Here is a 19,227-nt window from a genome sequence, read left to right on the forward strand (position 1 = left end):
TAAAGTAAAACAATTTATTAACAGTTATTTGAAAGGATAAAAAGAAACAAAGCCGGATCTTAAAAAAACAACACCTCCCCCTCCCACCTTTCCTTTTCTTCCCGGCTCTACCTCCTCCCCTCAGCGGCGCAGGGGGGCAGGGAATGGGGGAGTGCAGGTCAGTTCATCCATGATGTTACTGCCACTTCTTTTCTTAAAGGAGGAGGAGTCCTTACACCATTTTCCCTTGCTCCAGTGGGTCCCCTACTCACAAGGAAAAATCCACAACTCCTCCAGCATAAGGCCTACCCACAGGATGAAATCCTTCCCCATCGGATTGCTCCAGTGCAGACTTTTACCACGGTCACAGATTCTTAGGGAGTTGTTGCCACTCGCTCCGGCATGGGTCGTCACACGGACTCTAGATGCGTCTCTACCTTGTCGTGCGTCCCATTCTCCACGACCTCTCTCAGGCTCAGGCATCTCTTCTCCAACATGGGCTTCTCCACGGGCGGCGAGTGGGTGTCTGCTCCACCGAGTCTGTCCTGGCTGCAGGGGGCCGCCTGCCATCTCACCACCAGTTGCAGGGAAAAAGCAGCTCCTGCACACCTCGTCCCATTCCATCTTCACTGATCTGATGTCTGTGTGGCCGTTTCTCTCAGATCTCAGTCCTCTCTGGGTGAACTCGGCCCAGCGGGCATCCTGGGAGCGGGGCACTCCCCAAGTTCTCCTGGCAGCTCTGCTGCCGCCATCCTCAGTGGGTGGCGCTGGCCCGGTGTGGGCAGCCGCCTGGTTGGGAGCCAGGGAGCGGGGGCAGTGCCCTCTTCCCTTCTCTCCTCGCTCCTGGGCAAAGCACCTTTTCCGGTTCCTTTGTCCCAACTTAAATAGGGCAATTCTCAGAGGGGTCGATTGGCTTAACCCCGAGGGGGATGGGAGTCCGATATAGCGGCCAGAACCGGGTCTGACCCAGTTCCAAAACCAGGGAAGTCACAGGCAGTAAATCCCCTCTCCTGCCACCAGAACCCCTTTACGTCAATCCATCACACTGAAACACAAAAATAATGGAAACTCTTCGTTTTCCTTCTTTGACCTTTTCCTTGTGGGACAGCAGCATGATATTTTTGGAAGTACAGTATTCATGGTGCTGAATAAAAGCCATGTGCTATTATGCATGAACAGGTGTTCTGCCTTACAGCATAGTCCTGCCTGAGAAGATGTCTGTATCCAGCACACGTCTGGCAAGGATTATGTTGCATCAGTTTATGATACTGTCCTTCCTCCTAATATGTGTTCTGAACATTTATGGAAGCAAATTTCTCTCTAGACCAAGGACTAATCCAAGACCTACCAAACAATGAAGTCTCATTTAAGATCTACTTAGAGGTGGTGAGTAAGACTTAAACATTTTGCAAACCTTTTACTGGCCTTGCACAGAGCCATGAACCTCACCCTGAGACTGTGGTTTGGCAATACATCAAATCTGACTTTAGAGCTCCTGGCATCAGACCAAAAAAGCTGAGTTGAAGTATTGATCCATCATCTTACTGTGACAAGTTCAAATGCAATTAAAAATGGTAATGTTTTGGCAGGCTTCCTGTGAGATCAGGGACATCTGTCCACACTATCCTAACTTCTGGTATGGTCAGCCCTAAGCAGGTCCATCTATCCCATACAGGTAGCAAGCCCCATGCCGTGTGAGCATGATGTTATGATTCCTCACTGTGACTTGTGGATAACTAGGCAAAACCATAGTGCTCTACACCTGCTTCAGGTCGGGTGGTGCAAGGCCTGGTTTCAGTGTTAGTGACTGTGGAAACATTGCCCAAATAAAAAACTTGAAGGTGCCAAGTGCACTTGTAAGATTGAACACCTCCTCCAACAACAATTAAAAAAAAAAAAAGAAATACAACTCATTTATTGGTACTGAAAGACAGAATGATCTTATTTATAAGCTAAGAACAGATCAGATGATTGTTCTATTTCTTTCCCTGACTTTTTACAGAAAGGGATGGTCAAGCTGCAAAAGACATTTTTGCTTAGGAACACTTTCTTGGTTTTGAATTGAAAGGAAAGAATCCTGCATTGTGCCCAGCCAGATTTTTTTGCACAATAAAAGGAACCACAGAGATCTTCCTTTTGGTTTTCCCCAAGGCAGAAATGATCTCTGTTACTAAATTCTGTGGCAGCCGATGCTGGAGGCAGAGTGGGAAAATCCTTTTTCATTCTCCAGCCACGGTCAGAGAGAACTTAGTACACACAATAGTTATTTTGAAAATTGTGTTCTTCTTCCAATAGCAATCAGTTTGTCAACCATCTGCTCACATTAATGACAACTTTCACCACTTCTACTCAGAAACAGAGAAAAAAATTGGTCATAAATAAGGGTAGACCATTTGTGCAACATTTCCTGTGATCACTGTATTACTATTTAGATAGCAAAACATCTCCAATGATGGTTAAGGCATATTACTTATCTGGAAATACATAAGAATGATTGAATGACAGATCAATATAGAATATTTTAGCTATTTACAGGAGGTGCCCTAATGATGCCCATTCCAGCTCCACTGAATGATTTCCAGTGTGTAGTACTATTCCCCATTTTTTGTATTGAGCATTTCTATAAAATGCGGAAGTTGAGTGACTTTTAAGTGCCATCACTCTGCAGAACCTTCATCTGCTCTTTTTTCTGAGCTCTTAAAGTTTCCTGCAGATGATATTCAAAAATTCAGATTTGAACTCAAACTTTGCCAGGGTTCATTCACATCTGGGGTACGCATTACAATGCACCTCTCACCTCTAGCGTTTCCAGACATTTCTTTCACAGCAAAACACGAATAAAGCATTGTGCAATGAATCAAGTGACCTTACTTCATCGACCTAAATCGAGGTATTTGTTGGAATGATGAGGTGCTCTTTGCACTCCCAAATGTGACAATTGTTGTACTGGCCCATGTAGGAGACATGGTACAATGTCCTCACGGTGTGAGATTTTCAGCTCCTGCCAGCCTCCCCGAGTCGTATTTTGTCAGAAATTCCCCTGTTGGTAGCTCTTTCAGAGGGATCCTGTGTTGCAAACAGCGCAAGTGAAGCGCCACTTGATACAACGTGAGCTGAAGTGTGTCTGCAGGCCTTGGCTCACCGACAGGTACCCCTGTCCTGGCCGGGCCCTGCCGGACATTGCTACCTGCCTGGCAGAAAGGAGGAGTGGCCCGTGGTCTCACACTGAACTGGGCTACCTGGCTGTGTCTGGCTGGCCTGGCTGGGCGTGCACAGGCATTCTACCTTCATTTTCAGGTATCGTGGAGAAGTTATATTGACTATGCCTGAAGTAATCATATTTAAATTTTGTTTTAAAGGTGGCAGCCCACTGATGGGCTACTTAATCCCAAATCCCACACTAACAAAATTGTATCTGTAATCAGGTCCGAATCTGTTCCTTGAGCCTTCCTCTGTCCAGACTGCTTGTGCTGGGTTTGCATGATGGGGTCTTGATAACAGCAGAGGGGCTGCAGAGATGGCCCCTGTAAGAAGCTGTGAGGAGTTTCCCTGGCTCCAAAACGTGTTGGACTGGTCTCTGGCCAGGTTGGAGCCCCCTCCACTCTGGTCAGGGCTGAGCCAATCAACGCCTTTGCGAATGCCTTGTTTAAGAAGAGGACAAAGGAACCCAAACTGGGCTGGACCTGCAGCAAAGAGAAGGGGGAGGTGAGGGACTGGCCCCTCTGGCCATCCGGGTGGGCAGCTGCCCATGCTAAGCTGCTACCACTTGACTGGAGATGGCTACAGCGACGCGGCTTGGAGAGCCCCGCTCCTTGGGCGCTGCCGGGCCGACATCATCCTGCTGGGATTGCTGAGGCTCATTGAGCTGGTCAGGACTAGCACGGCTGCAGCAGAAAAAGGACTGAGATCTGAGAGAAAGGGCCACTCAGATGCTAAGATCAGTGAAGATGAAGCCGGAGGAGATGTGCTGAAGCTGAGATTCCTCTGCACCCTGTGGAAGAGGACCCCACACTGGAGCAGAGATGTCTGTGCCTAAGGGATGTTGTAGATTGTCTCTGCGGGAAGGACCCCACACTGCTGGAGACTGGTGATGAAGCAGAGATACATCTGAAGCCCATGGAGAACCCTATGCAGGAGTACGTGACTGCACCTTTAGAAGCCGTGACTCCATGGGAAGAGCCTGTACTGGAGTACTGTACTTACTGATGGGTAAGAATTGCATCTTGTGAGAAGGACTCACATTAGAGAAGTGTGGACCATCCTGTGAGGAGAGGATCCATTGAAGCAGGGGAAAGAGTGTAAGGAGTCCTCCTCCTTTAAGAAAGGAGCAGCAGAAACAATGTGTGATGAACTGACCTCTACCCCCACCTCTCACCTCCATTCCCCGTCCCCCTGCACAGCTGAAGGGGAGGAGATAGAGTCAGGAAGAAGGGAGAAGTAGGGGGAAGGTGTTTTTAAGATCTGGCCTTGTTTCTCCTTGTCCTCTCTGAATGAACTGATAATGAACTAAATTGTTTTGTCCCCCAGTCAGGACTGTTTTGCCTATGGCCATGGTCCATGGGTGCTCCCTCCCTGCTCTTATCTCGACCCTCAGGCCTTTGGTTACATTTTTCTCCTCTCCACTTCCTTGAAGTGGAGGAATGAGTGAGCAACCTTGACCTCTTGCTAGCTTAGCTGCTGGTGGGGTTAAACCACAACACTGCTGAATAAGACAACTTCAGTCAGCTTTCAACACACACCTCTTAGTACTATGCTAAAGAAACACAAACTAATAGAGCTTTCCCTTTCTGCTAGTATAGTATGTATGCCTAATATTAGGTGAATATTAAAAGAAACTGAAAGTCAACTGGAAATGTTTCACCATTGTCTTCAAGGGCTTTGGTGACATGGAAATTTGTTGCTACTTTTGACCCGATCTCAGTCCAGATGTGAGCCTAGGAAGATACCTGTATATTTCATTTGGATCACTACCAACTGTTTAACTTTTTCATTGGTAGGTGAAATAAATTTGATTGCGTATGTGTACGTTCTTAAATAAAAAATTGGATTAGATCCAGCTCTTTTTTTGCTTTACACAAAGGACTTGAGACATGTGGAAGCTTTCTGATAGAAATTACATTTTAAAGTAACTAGGATTTTTGTTTCTGATTCAACTTTTAGCTTTTCTTCTCAATTCTCACATTTCCACAAAGGTAATTTCAAATTTCTGAAACTTCAAAGGTTTGCCAAAAATCTTCATAACCTCATTCTTGTTTCGTGAAGTTGATTTATTTGTTTTTAAGTAAGTACAAATTTCTGCCAAGGTTTGAGATTAATGTGATATCCTCCCTTCAACAATGGACAATATGAAACATTGTAAGAATTTTTAGCTTCAGGATCTTCTCTTAAAGTAGGTGAACCAGATCTGGATCTCGTTTCTTGTCTGTGAAAATAACAAATGACTGCGATACAATTTTTAATGTTTCTGTTTATTGTTTGCTGGTTGGGATTAGTCAGGTAGAAAGACTATTTTTGTGATAACCTGTCTTCTCAGCTGTTTATTAGTTTGGCAGTCACATTGCTCTTCATTTGATATTTTCCTTGTTTAGTGGAGTTCAGTGTCATTCTTTTATTTTTTTTTTTTTAGCAAAGTCCTTTTAGTTAATTTTTCTCTGTCTTAATAAGAAAAAAATAAATATAGTTCTTCTATATATGTGTGTTCCAATCGCAAACTAACTACATTTTATCTGAAACAAAGATTATCCTTGTATAAGTTATTTTGTAATTTTTCCATGTAATAACAGCTTAATGAATAGAGAACTGAGGGAAGACGACTCAGAATTCTGACTCTAAAGGAACTCAAAGTTTTCATGCTTTTTCAGCATCAGCAGGAGTTTTCATTAGACTTAGTTCCATCTCTCCTTAGTTCTGAGACTATTTTTTTCCACTTAAGGAAACAGTGGCATTGAATAATAGCAGCTGGAAGTGTACTGTTATCCTTATTTACAAGAACTTTAGAAAGACAACACGTTTTACAGCACTTTCAAGAAATGGAGGCATGGCTACAATGGGAGATAAGAAGACCTATAATTGCAGTGAAATCTATATATGTGAAATGCTTATATGTAAAATACCATTTCAGCCAGGCATTCTAAGACAGAATTCAGAATCTCAGATCACTTTCATCTGCTTTTTGCTGATGACAGTTTTTACAGTCAGCTGCAAAAGCATCCATATTCTCCTTTGCCGGAAGAGAGTCCTTCTGTCAGTATTACTCTCTTTCAGAGAGCAGACAAACTACAGTGTTGCATAGAGATGTTGCATAGAGAGGGCCTGGGGAGGAGTCACCTTAACGCCAGAGAAATGCCTTATAACATGTCTAGCAGAAAGAGTATGGTTTCATCATTCTCCTTTTCACTGTATAACTGGCAGACATTTGTCTACACTGGTTTCATGTGATCTGGTCAATGGAAGGAGAGTCATCTGTCTTACTGTGCATACCTGTCTCAAAATAGGGTGTATCTCCCTCTGTGTCTCTCCCTGGCTAAAGGTCTTGAGATTAATTTTGGCCCTGTGGTCAACTCTATAACAGCTGAAGTTGAATAATGTGGAAATGGTATAAAACAGGGAATGCCTCATACATCACATTCAAATCTCAGCAGTTCTATGAAGTTGGCTAGAAGCATTGTTCCTACCAGCTCCTAGCCTCTTATAGAAAGACTAGGCGAAGAAACTAAGAAAATAAGCAGGCTATAATAAATTTAAAGGCAAATATTATTGATTACTGTAGACAACAATTATTTTTAATGTTATCAGAAAGAAATAATTAAGGTCTAATACATAAGTAGAAAATACATTGGCAGAAAAGAACAGAAGCATTTGAGAAGCTGAAAATTAAACACAAGAAGTTACAGTGATTTAATTTTTGGTTGCTTAGAGACAAAATTCTCATGCCAATGTTCACCTGTCTCCTGTGCTAAACCTGGAAAGTATGGATTTCTTGTGTCTATCAGTCTTGTTATGAAGTAACATTTATTTTTCTACTTCGATGAAAAATGACATACCATAGCCACTATCCGCACAACTATTTGAGTTTAAAAGCTATTGCCACTTGAATTTTAGTCATGTTGAAGTTTAGCCAACACAAGTGAATCCAATCTAAAATATTTTGTGCTTCTACAAACTCTAGCTTTTATCCATACATAACACCAAGATACTTTAGGGGCATTTTTCTAAGTAAGCATCCTGATAAGCTACTTTATTACTGTGGAAGTTAGCCAGTTTGCCCTGGATTCAACTTAAAAACCAGGAAGAATAATTGATACTTGCTTGCAGATGCACAAATACCTTTTTGAACAACATTAAAACTATCAATACTCAAAAAAAAATTGTAAGGACTATCACTTAGAATAATAGAATCACAGAATCATAGAATTTTTAGGTTGGAAGAGACCTTGAAGATCATTGAGTCCAACCATTTACCTAACACTGACAAGTCCACCACTAAACCATGTCCCTAAACACCATATCTACACGTCTTTTAAATACCTCTGGGAATGATGACTCAACCACTTCCCTGGGCAGCCTGACAACAATTCCATTGCCTGACATTCCAATGCCTGACAACCCTTCCATTGAAGAAATTTTTCCTAATATCTGATCTAAATGTTCCCTGATGCAACTTGAGGCCATTTCATCTCATCCTATCACTTGCTACTTGGGAGAAGAGACTGACACCCACCTCACTATAACCTCCTTTCAAGTAGTTGTAGAGAGCGATAAGGTCTCTCCTGAGCCTCCCTTTCTCTCAATTAAACAACCCCAGTTCCCTCAGCCACTCTAGATCCTTCATCAGCTTCATTGCTCTTCTTTGGACATGCTTCAGCACCTCAAAGTCTTTCTTGGAGTGGAGGGCTCAAAACTGAACACAGTATTTGAGATGTGGCCTCACCAGCACCAAGTACAGGGGGAAGATCACTTCCTTAGTCCTGCTAGGCATGCCATTTCTGATACAAGCCAGGGTGCTATTGGTCTTCTTGGCCACCTGGGCACACTGCTGGCTCATATTCAACTGGCTGTCGATCAACACTCCCAGGTCCTTTTCCACCAGCCAGCTTTCCAAACACTCTTCCCAAGCTTGTACCGTTGTATGGTTATGGTGACCCAAGTGAAGGATCCAACACATAGCCTTGTTGAATCTCATACCATTGATGAGCCTTGGCTCATCAGCAGAGCCTTCCTACTGTCAAGCAGATCAACACTCCTACCCAACTTGGTGTCATCTGCAAACTTACTAAGGTTGTACTTGATCCCCTCATCCAGATCACTGAGAAAGGTATTAAACAGAACTGGCCCCAACAGTTATCAAAGAAACACTTTTATCTTTGTATGGTCCTTAGATAGCAACTACTGCTTTCCTTTAGACTACTGTTTCTTTTACCGCAGCCTAATAACAGTTATATCTATTGGCCTTTTTGGTAAGGAACTCAAATGGAAGGGAAAGTCCTTAATTTTCCCTCTCATTCCTATTCTTTACTTCTGTATAGCGAATGTGCGTTTGCATGTATGGTGTGTCATGGGTCGGTTAATTTCTGAACACTGCAGTGAGTTCACTGTAGAGGTTTCTGAATGCTGAGAACACTCTGCTGCCTGAATGGATTGCATGGAATGCCTGCACTTGCCAACATTTTTGTGTTGGTTGCCTCTAGGGTGCTTTAACTGTGTCAGTATATAGTCACATCACGGTATAAATCTTCCACTTTCAGACCTATCCCCAAGCCTCAAATTCACAAAACAGTTGACGTAACTTCCATCCCAGTCTCAATGTTCTGGATTACAACAAACACTGCTCCAACTTGTCAGTGGATTCACACAGGCTTTTTCAGTCTTTTATTCACTATTTGAAATCAAAGCAAAGCCAAGATATTCCTAAGAGTTAAACATTAAAAATGCTTAAAAGTGACAAAGAAGAATTTGTGAAAATGTCAAACCTTGAGAGTGCCCTGCTTTTTATATTTCATATAATCAAATTAATGGACATGACTCACGTAGGTAAGCTTTTCTGATGTAATTATTAGTATATTTTGATCAAAGGTTTACTTATATAAAGGTGATCACATACTTTTCTCCTCCTCAAAAGGTACAGAATTTTCTCATTATCTATTCAGTTGCTTATTTTCTTGTTTTCAGAAACCTCAATATGTGCTTTTTTTTCTTTTTTTGTGTAGAAATGTGGCCTCCTGTAGGAGAGAAGATACATTCTCTCTTTGGGAATGTATTTGGATTTCAAATTTTAGGATATAGCTAGGTGCAGAAAGATAGATGTTAGAAAGCATACCAGATCCTTGATGAACATTTCATCAAAAACTTCTTCGAGGCTCTGATCTGCTTTCGGATCAGATCTTATTATGTTAAAAAATAAAAGCAACAGTCATTCAGAGGATTACTTATGAGCAAATTATGATTTCTTGTATTAGAAATCAAACTCAATAAGGAGGAGAGAACGCATTTAGACAACTACTTTATTGTCCAGTTGATGTTTTGAAAATGCTGGTTTGATTGTCTGTGTTTGCCGAAGCGCCCATTCTACTTTCAGAACAGGTCATAGAGTGGTTTAATCCATTAGGATGTCACAGATTAAAATGAATTTTATCATCTTATTCCAGAGCATACTGTACATTTATTTTCATCTGATGACTGACCACTATTCTGTTTACCATGACTGATTGACATTTCAACAGGAAATGTTAGACTTCACTGGGGTTATTAGACACAGACTTGAGTTCCATTGCCAAAAATGTAGAGTTGCACAAACACTAGCATGTTTCATGGTTGCTGAAATTTAATTTACACAAATCTTTCATTTACTCTTACTCAACAGGACCCCTCACATTCAAGAATCTGTCATCAAATGAATGTTCAGGAGAAAAGGTTTTCTAAAACTGCGGCTGAAACTTCCAACTCATGATCAAAGTTGGGTGGAAACTGTCATGGTAAAAGAGGGAAAAAAGTCCTGAAACAGAGCTTAAAGTGAAAATCTTAGTGGTTTTCTCAAATCAGGACTGTAAACTGTGCATTTCAGGGCAAAGTAAAAGAACTGCTTTATTAATTTTAAAGTATTTTGTTTTGACTTCAACTTTTAACTTTCAGTATAAACTAAGTTACATGTTTAAAAATGTTGTTTCTCATGAAAAAATGAATTCTTCATTTTCAGAGGTCAAGATATGCTACTCTAAACTTTTCTCAAAAATTATTTTAAAATTTAGAACTGACATAAATTAACCCTTTTCTGCAACAGTATTTTTTTTTTTTTTAAGAAGAATCTTTTTTTTTCTGTGGGTAAATAGTCTGAATCTCTACCTGTAGGAACATCAGATCAAATGCTGGGGTATCCAACAGCTGTCAAAACTGGCCCATGTATTGTGAATCTGAATGACAAGCAAGTAAATTGTAAGCACCTTCTCATTAAAACCTCAAGTCTTTAAGGACAGAGCTATGTAACCAACTAAGGAGAGTACTGATAGTGGGTGTGGTGTGTTTCCAGGTCTGTTATACAAGCACACCTCTCTGGTTATGCCTACGTCATCTTCCTAGAGCAGCCCTGAGTCATTAGTGTTGGATGACTTGATGATTAGTGATTGTCTCTTTCGACAATAAAGAGGACCATGGAAGGTGGATTTACCATTGATCAGGTTTTACATATAAGATTGGAGCTGAGGAAATATGAAGTCTATATTTGGCATTGGAGCAGAAGACGTATTATTTGCATTTTAGGCTGATTCCTGTTCTGAAGGGATTCTAGCATTTTTGTATTTGGTTGCCCTCCATGTAGATATGTGTAAATATAGGTGATCTGCCAACTCAGTCTTGGCTCATCATAAGTCAAAAAAGTGAGATTCATAAGCCTGCACAGACTTTTGTTTATAATATCAATGCCCACTGAACTCTAATCACAGTCACATGAGAAAATCTAATGCTGGTTTTGGCTGATAGAGAGTTAATTTTCTTCCTAGTAGCTAGTATGGTGCTATGTTTTAGATCAGTGCTGGAAACAGCGTTAATAATACAAGGAAGTTTTCGTTTTTACTAAGTAGTGCTTGCGCAGAGTCAAGGCCTTTTCTGCTTCTCAACTCATCCCACCAGCAAGTAGGCTGCGGGTGCACAAGGAGTTGGGAGAGACACAGTTGAGGCAGCTGATCTCAACTGACCAAAGGGATATTCCACGCCATATGAAATCATGCTCAGCATATAAAGCTGGGAGAAGAAGAAGGAAGGCAGGACATTGGGGTGATGGTGTTTGTCTTCCCAAGCAAGCATTCTGCATGACAGAGCCCTGCTTTCCTGGAGTTGGATGAACACTTGCCTGCTGAGGGGAAGCGATGAATGAATTCTTTGTTTTACTTTGCTTGCGTGCACAGTTTTTGCTTTACCTCCTAAACTGTCTTCCTCTCAACTCATGAATTTTCTGGTTTACTCTTCTGATTCTCTCCCCTATCCTGCTGTGGGAGGTGAGTGAGTGGCTGTGTGGTGCTTAGTTGCCAGCTGGGGTTATACCACGAGAAGTCTATAATTGGCATTGGAGGAGGGGAGGTGATAATTATATTTTACGTGGAATCCTGGTCTGGAGAGATTCCAGCATTTTTGTATTATTTGGTTCCTTCCCAGGTACGTATATGTAAATACAGGTGATCTGCCAGCTCAGTCTTGGCTCATCGTAAGTCAAAAGAGTGAGATTCATAAGCCTTCACAGACCTTGGTTTATAATATGAATGCCCACAGAACCCTAGCACAGTCACTTGAGAAAATCTCATAGAAATTTTTCTTCTCCGACAATGATGAATCATGTTAAAGTTAGTTGCCTTGGTTATGAAAGACTTTTACTGCTGCGCTAAATGAATATACTCTTTCTGGCACCAAATTCTAAATGCAGATACATGACATTGACACTGATAAATCCTTATTTTAATAATTGTGAAAAGAATTATTGATAGAAACTAAAATATCACATATGCCAGTGAAAGCAACACTAACAGGACATTTCTAATTATCTAGTGTTGAACTTTAAGCCAGGAAATTAGCTATCTCTCTGAAACTGTTTATGGTATACATGACAGAAGCAATGCATCTCCCATTCTAACCGGAGTCTCAAAAATTTGAGAGCATCGGTGTATTTATAGAACTAATTGACAGGAAATTAATTGCTACCATTAACAACATGACTGACTGAAATGTAGTAGACTGCTTGACAAAAATCATTGTCATTCTTCCTTTTCAAACTAAAACTTCTTTTCTCTTGAGTAGAGCTGGATTCACCATATTTGACCCAATATTAAACAAGTGACAGAAATAAAGCCACATGTACAGTTTAGGCCTTATATTTATTCAAAGCCAATAATGAAAAGTACAATGAAGACATTCTTCTGTCAATTCTAGACTTCTAATAGAAAAAAAAGAAAAAAACCCCACTGTTCTGGAAACTGGCATCTGAAAACACTGGGGTAAGCTGTATTCTGAATATATGACATTCACCAACATTAGCATACATGAAATTATGTGGTGTACGGATGTCTGAAATATATAAAATAATTTTTAAGCATACTTGTAGAGAAAGTACCTGATACAACCAACTCGTAGGTGATATTTTTTTGGCCTTCTCAAAGTAGCTTTTCCTTTCAGAAGGAAAAAGTAACTTATTTAGTAGCATTTCTATTATCTGATGAAGAGTAACAGGATGGTTACGGACACTGATGCACCATGGTTTACAGATGAACTCAAAATGTTCTGCAGTAAGTCACTATCTAAAAATTAGCATCTGAGCATCCAAAAAACAAAACATAACATGCCTGTAGTAAGTCTTTAGAATCTCCTCAGGACATGCTGGATATCACAAAACTAAAGGAAACAATACAATATCGAACTGCAATCCTTTCTGACTGCTATTGGATATTAACGATCTCACTGAACTTTTTGCAGGAGTTGCAATATTGATGCTTGTGTTTCAGCCACTTTACATTATCAAATCTATTTCATTCACCTAATTTTCCAGTGTGGGTTAACTGCCTGTGAAATTATTTTTGTTTTGTATTTTTTTCCCTTAACCATGTTGGAGATAATCTAAGCAGTAAAATAGATACCTCTTCTTTTTTCCAGAAGTAGAGACTTTTTGGTAAGGGTAGTGAGGCTGTGTCCTCAGTACTTGTTTAATGCATACCACAGCCCTGCAGGATCCTCCTTAGAACTGTAAATACACTGGTTTAAAACACTCAGATCTGGTTTTGTATTGCCTTTAACCTACTTTGCTCTAGTGTCTTCCAGAACAGGCAAGATAAATAAATTGAGGAAGCTGCAGCAGACTTTGTGTGGAGCACAAGAGCCTCTAATTTAGAATAAGAACTAGGGTATCCCTGAGCGGTCTTTCAGCTCCTGAAGGCACATTTCAGTCATGTCTCAAAATAGTTGCAAGGCTGGACCCATTGATGCAAAATTGACAAGCTGTAAGCATGGCTATAAAATGTTTACTTTCCAGATCCTATTATCAAGCAAAATGTCCATAATACAGGTAGTTTTAGCTCTGCCTTCCATGTACTCAGCACAGCTGTAGCCCAGGAGAGACAGTAAGCTTTGACACTGTAATCTGGGTGATCAGTCTGGCTATTTTCCATAGACCCTGCTCTGCAGAAACCCTCTCCATTGGGCACAGACAGCTTAGAGCAATTTCCCCCCTTATTCTCCTTTTAACTTTTGTCAGAGTAGATATTAGCATTTTACCCTAGATTTACTACCTCTCAGTCTTGACCTTTCTAACCAAATGGCTTATCTCTTACAGCAAAATAGTGTTCCCCTAAACCTGAAACCAAATGGTGGAACATAGCCCAAGCCCAGCTGATTAGACTCCCTTCTTCCAACAAACAGGCTGGCTTCATCCATACCCTTTACTGACCCTCACATTGTCCCTCTGATCATGCCCCTAAGCTGTTTGGGTCTATGCTATTTGTCTCAGGCTAAGTCTGTTCTAGTAAAAGTGCAAATAATCAAACGACACAGATGGCCCTATTTACTTTTCTTGTGAAGATATAGTCAGTAATTGCACAAGCAGCAGACTCAGTTTACTAGTTAAAAAAGAAATCAGAACAACTCAATGCCCCTCACGCATACCCATGATACTTTACCCATGAAAAAAATCAGCTACTGCAGTCATGTTTGCATTTTGAGCACCACTTTTTTTAGAATTTAGGAGGAACTGCAGTGTTACTATTACTGATACATCAAACAAAGGAGAAACACAAAGGAGCAAAGAATCACTCATGCCCATGGCACACAGATATTGAACCATGCAGAAACTACACATTAAATTATTCCAGTTAACACACTAATGTGAGACAGATAGCAAAGGCCCTCAATTATTTACTCATTTCATAATCCAAATAGCTATTAACATGATTAAAACCAGTTGATTTAAAAGACAACTCTAACTTAAGAAAATTACTTTCTAAAACTAGTTGCCATGTTTATTTTTAACATAATATCCTTGATCCATTTTAGAAAGAAAAGGCTCTAAGTATATTGGTAAACATTTTTTTTTTCTTCCCAGTTTTTTTACTTGTAAATTTAATGGGAAATTCATATTTTAAACTTGAGAAATCACAATTTGCCAGCAGTGTTCTGTCCAGAAAGAATGGCATATAGGTCCCTGATGAATAAGTTCCAAACTAGTGGGGCTCCTAGTGTAATATTGTTTTGATGGTGCCAAATGCATGCATGACACTCCAGTAGAACAGAATAAACTTTCACTGTCAGTACTAATCTTTGCAAATACATGCTGTTAGGAATTTCTCATCAGTTGCTAATGAATGGATAGGAACGTCAAGCTGCTTGTTTTGACTAACACTATTGTTAGTCATAATCTGTTATTCTGGGAGAACATTTAGTGATAACGTCACCTCCTGTTGTCTGCCCAACCTCTGCTCTGTCCTGCAGCATGATGAACATTTTGGTTCTGATCCAATAGCTATAAACACATAGGTACTCACATTGAAGCTAGTTATGATAATTCAAACTTATATTACAAGGAGAAGGACAATGAATTTTCAAGACATTCATTCAGACAGCCTTAGTGCAATGAGAGATTACATGAGACCTTTCAGGACTCCATTCACTAAAATAGTTTTTATGGAAAATGCATAAAAACATATTAAGCTTTCCGGTGCAGAGAATTAGTGAGCTTTATGACTGCATAATTTCTACTTTAGGTCACAGTAAAATTGCCTTGTAATTTACTTCCAGCTGATGAGAAGAAGGAAAGTACTTGTATGTCATTCTCCTGCCCATCCAAATACCATGGTCACCAAGACCTTCATTAAGTCAACTCAATTTTCCCTATTAGTTAAATACACTTGCAATATGACATTATAGACCCTGAAGTAAAACCCTTGTTGAAAACTTACTTGAAGTCTCTAGCTGATTCTGAATGTGTGTGTACATATGATACAAGTATCTCCATAAAACAGGTAGGTTTTCTGCTATCTTTCTCGATATTGTAAATTAAAGGATAAGGTTAGAGGTAAGTATTTCCAAACAAAGAAACAAATCACGCACAATCTTTCCAAGAGTTTATGGTACAGCCTGCCCCTTCACATTGTATCTCATTACAAAATCAAGGAGATAGCATATGTTTGGGGAAATCAGCTGGAGACATTGCTCTTAATCCTTTTTATGATATTGTCTAGCTCAATAAACTTAGCCACTTCACTTTGTCATTCTGTTATTCAGTTCATCTCCTGTCTCATCTGTGCAGCTTTGTCCTGTCAGTCAAATGGAATTCCCCAACTACCAGTCTTTTTCTAGATAGGATAATGCAAGACATATTGCACTCCATTCTAGCATATTAAGAATGTTTATACCTCCTGAACTAGCTCAGTGTCTGTATTTTCCATTGCTCTTCATAATGCGTACATAACTTGATTTCGTCTCCTACAGTTCTGAGCATAGGATGGCACAGAAGGCAAGCTTCCTGGATGAAGCACTCCTGCAAAATGAATAATCTGGGAGAAACAAAGATCCCCCAAATGCAATATATTCAAATATTTCAGTATTACATGGTATTATCTAGTAGATTCAGTATGATCTTCATCCATCCTGCAAACCAATTTTATCTCATATTTCCTCTACATTATTTATTTAGAAGAGATTTCTATGGTGCTCATTGTTAAAGTACTAAACACTTCTAACTTATTTCTATTAGAAATATTTGATTCACTCTAGATCTCATCTTAAGTTCAACCAGAAGATACATCACTTGTATTTTAGTGATTTACAAGTTGTGCAACTTGTAATCACAGATGTCTTTCAATGCTCTTGGTGAGTAGAATATTATCTATAGTAGACAATGACGTACTGAAAGAGGAAGACATCTTGAGAACCATTTTTTGAGATTAAGTATGTTTGATCAAGTTTCACGTACTTCCAGAAGTACGTTATTTCTTCTCATATGACTTTAGTCAAACTATTTATTCTTAACTTCATAGAAAATAAATTAATAGGGCAAAAATGTGTTTAGATATTTCAATAAAATACTAAGTATAGTTCACAGGTTCTCTGATTTATCCTAATAATTTAACCATATATTTATGTCTGTTAATTCATTTAGCAAATTTTGCCTTGTTAATATGGAATAATTTTATCCATATTTGTGGGCTTGTGGACTTGAATTGGCTTCAACGCTTAGGAATGATGTCTGAATTAGCATGTCAAAGAAGCAAAAGCGTAAAAGTAGAAGCAAATTAATTACTTTTAATATTGCACAATGTTTTTCTCTTTACTAGATTAACATTAGTATGGATCTGACGAGTAGATACTGGGTTTTACAGTGTACTGTTACAGCTGCTGTGACATGTATTTGTATTCAGAGCAGTATTATGTGAGTGTTTAACAGTGAGATTCTAAAAACAGTGAGATTTTAATATGACCTTTATTTTAAACATGTGCCAGAGCTATCTAGTGAATGAGGGTGAATTTAAGTTGAAGATTGGGTATGTGTTAACTTCTTTACAGAATTGAGGCTCCTGATTTCCCAGCAAAAAATTATATAAATCCTGACTGCCACAAGAAAATGAATCACATTCATTGTTACACTGAAAAATATCCGTACTCATTTCATAATTCAGTTGGACAGCTAGGTGGTTAGGCCAGTATAAATGTGGCTTTAATTTATGTAATTACATAAACTAAAGTAAAAGGATACATTAATACTCCATAGATTAACATGCTAATTAAAATTTTTAACTGCACCAGTGAAGTTTTCTGACAACTGCAGGAAAAGAAATGCCTTGCAAAGAAAGTGCAGTAGTGTTCTAGACACAGCCAAGTGCCCTAATCACTGGGTTACAGAGTCAGGCATCAGCTTGCTGATTTTTCTCCAAAATAGTGAATCCAGCTGAGCTAATGTACAGAAACAAACGTTTCAGTAAAAGTAATGAAGGATGTCCCAATCTACCTAGTCTCCTTTGAACCGTCCCTCCCTTTTTATCCTGTGCCCGGGTGGCTAGTGCACACTTCCCAAATGGATAAGTTCTAGATTTGAATTTCTACATTTAGTGAAGTGGATGGAACTCAGGTTTAATACTTCCTAAGTGACTGATCTACTCAGATGTGATACTGAAGGTTATAATACTACTCACCTCCTCCTTGAAGCCAGGCCTTTGAATGAAAGGGACTGGGATTGTCCATTTGTGTGCAGAAATAAAATGGGTGAGGTGTGTCTGAATATGCCTACTAAATAAACCAGAGGCCGCTGCGAATTTAGGTGATGCTTTGTTGCAATTCTGTGTGCAGTTGGTCAGCAACAGAATTTAGATGGGAAATGGGTTATCAGACCTCTCAAAACAGAGTGTCTGCCTAGATTTAGACTTCTATATTTGTGTATCCAGAGAATATCGTGATCCAAAAAATGGGTGCCATGAGCATAAAACTCTCAAGCATTTGGTAGCTGTAATGAAGAGCTTTTCAAGATTGCAGTGGGTTTTTTTTTTATGACCTAAAATGTTTTTAGCGCTTACCGAATATTTTTTGAATCTCTGCTTTCTCTGTGTTACAATGAATCTGAAGTGAAGTTTCCCAGCTTCAGAGAGCTGCTGTGAGACTGAGTACATTAGCAAGACCTTTGAGATTCATGGAAGAAGGAATTTTATGAAATAATATTACTATGCAGCTTGACAAAAAAGACTTTCTTCTGCCTATTAAGTAAAAACACTTATAAATCAGTATCCTTCAAAGATATCCAAGTCTTAAGATTTCGTATTGGTCAAAAAAAGGACAACATTTTGATTTGAAAAAAAAAAAAAAGTTAAATACTCCATAAAAAAGACTATTTTCTTTTAATTCTTGTAACTCTTACAAATATTTTCAAAATTTTTTTTTTTTTTAAATCAGACTAAAGTAATTATTCTGAATTAATACAACAATAGATAGTAACTAGAATGTAAGTAAACCATCTCTTACCACATACAGTGTGCTGGATTCTACTAAGAAAAATTTTGTACCTTATTTAAATCATGGGTGTTATTGGCATATGTTTAAAGCATTTGTGATTAAGCAGAAGCTTAAAACTTCACTAATTCTGAAACAAAATTTTTTAAATCAACCTTCCTAATTTTCCTGGACATGATTTCTCAGTTACCGCAGTCATAAGCAATACAATAGAGACATGTTGAAAATATTTAATACAGCCAAAACGTCAAGTACTAATAAGCAAATAGTACAATAGTCAGAAGCAGTCAAACCATGCATTCTAAAGAGGTAGAATCATATAGAATCATAGAATGGTTAGGGCTGGAAGGGACCTTCAAAGGTCATCTAGTCCAACCCCCCTGCAAGGAACAGGGATATCTCCAACTAGATCAGGTTGCTCAGGGCCTTGTCCAACCTGGCCTTGAACGTCTCCAGGGATGGAGCATCCACCACCTCTCTGGGCAACCTGTTCCAGTGTTCTACCACTCTCATAGTAAAAAATTTTTTCCTAATATCCAACCTGAATCTACCTCCCTCTATTTTAAAACCATTACCCCTTGTCCTATCATAACTGGCCCTCCTGAACAGCCTCTCCCCATCTTTCCTGTAGGCCCCCTTGAGGTACTGGAAGACCGCTATAAGGTCACCCCGGAGCCTCCTCTTCTCCAGGCTGAACAGCCCCAACTCTTTCAGCCTGTCCTCATAGGAAAGGTGCTCCAGCCCTCTTATCATCTTCGTGGCCCTCCTCTGGACCCTCTCCCACTG

Source organism: Tauraco erythrolophus, chromosome 4 (assembly GCF_009769465.1).
Source record: "Tauraco erythrolophus isolate bTauEry1 chromosome 4, bTauEry1.pri, whole genome shotgun sequence".
NCBI classification, from domain to species: Eukaryota; Metazoa; Chordata; class Aves; order Musophagiformes; family Musophagidae; genus Tauraco; species Tauraco erythrolophus.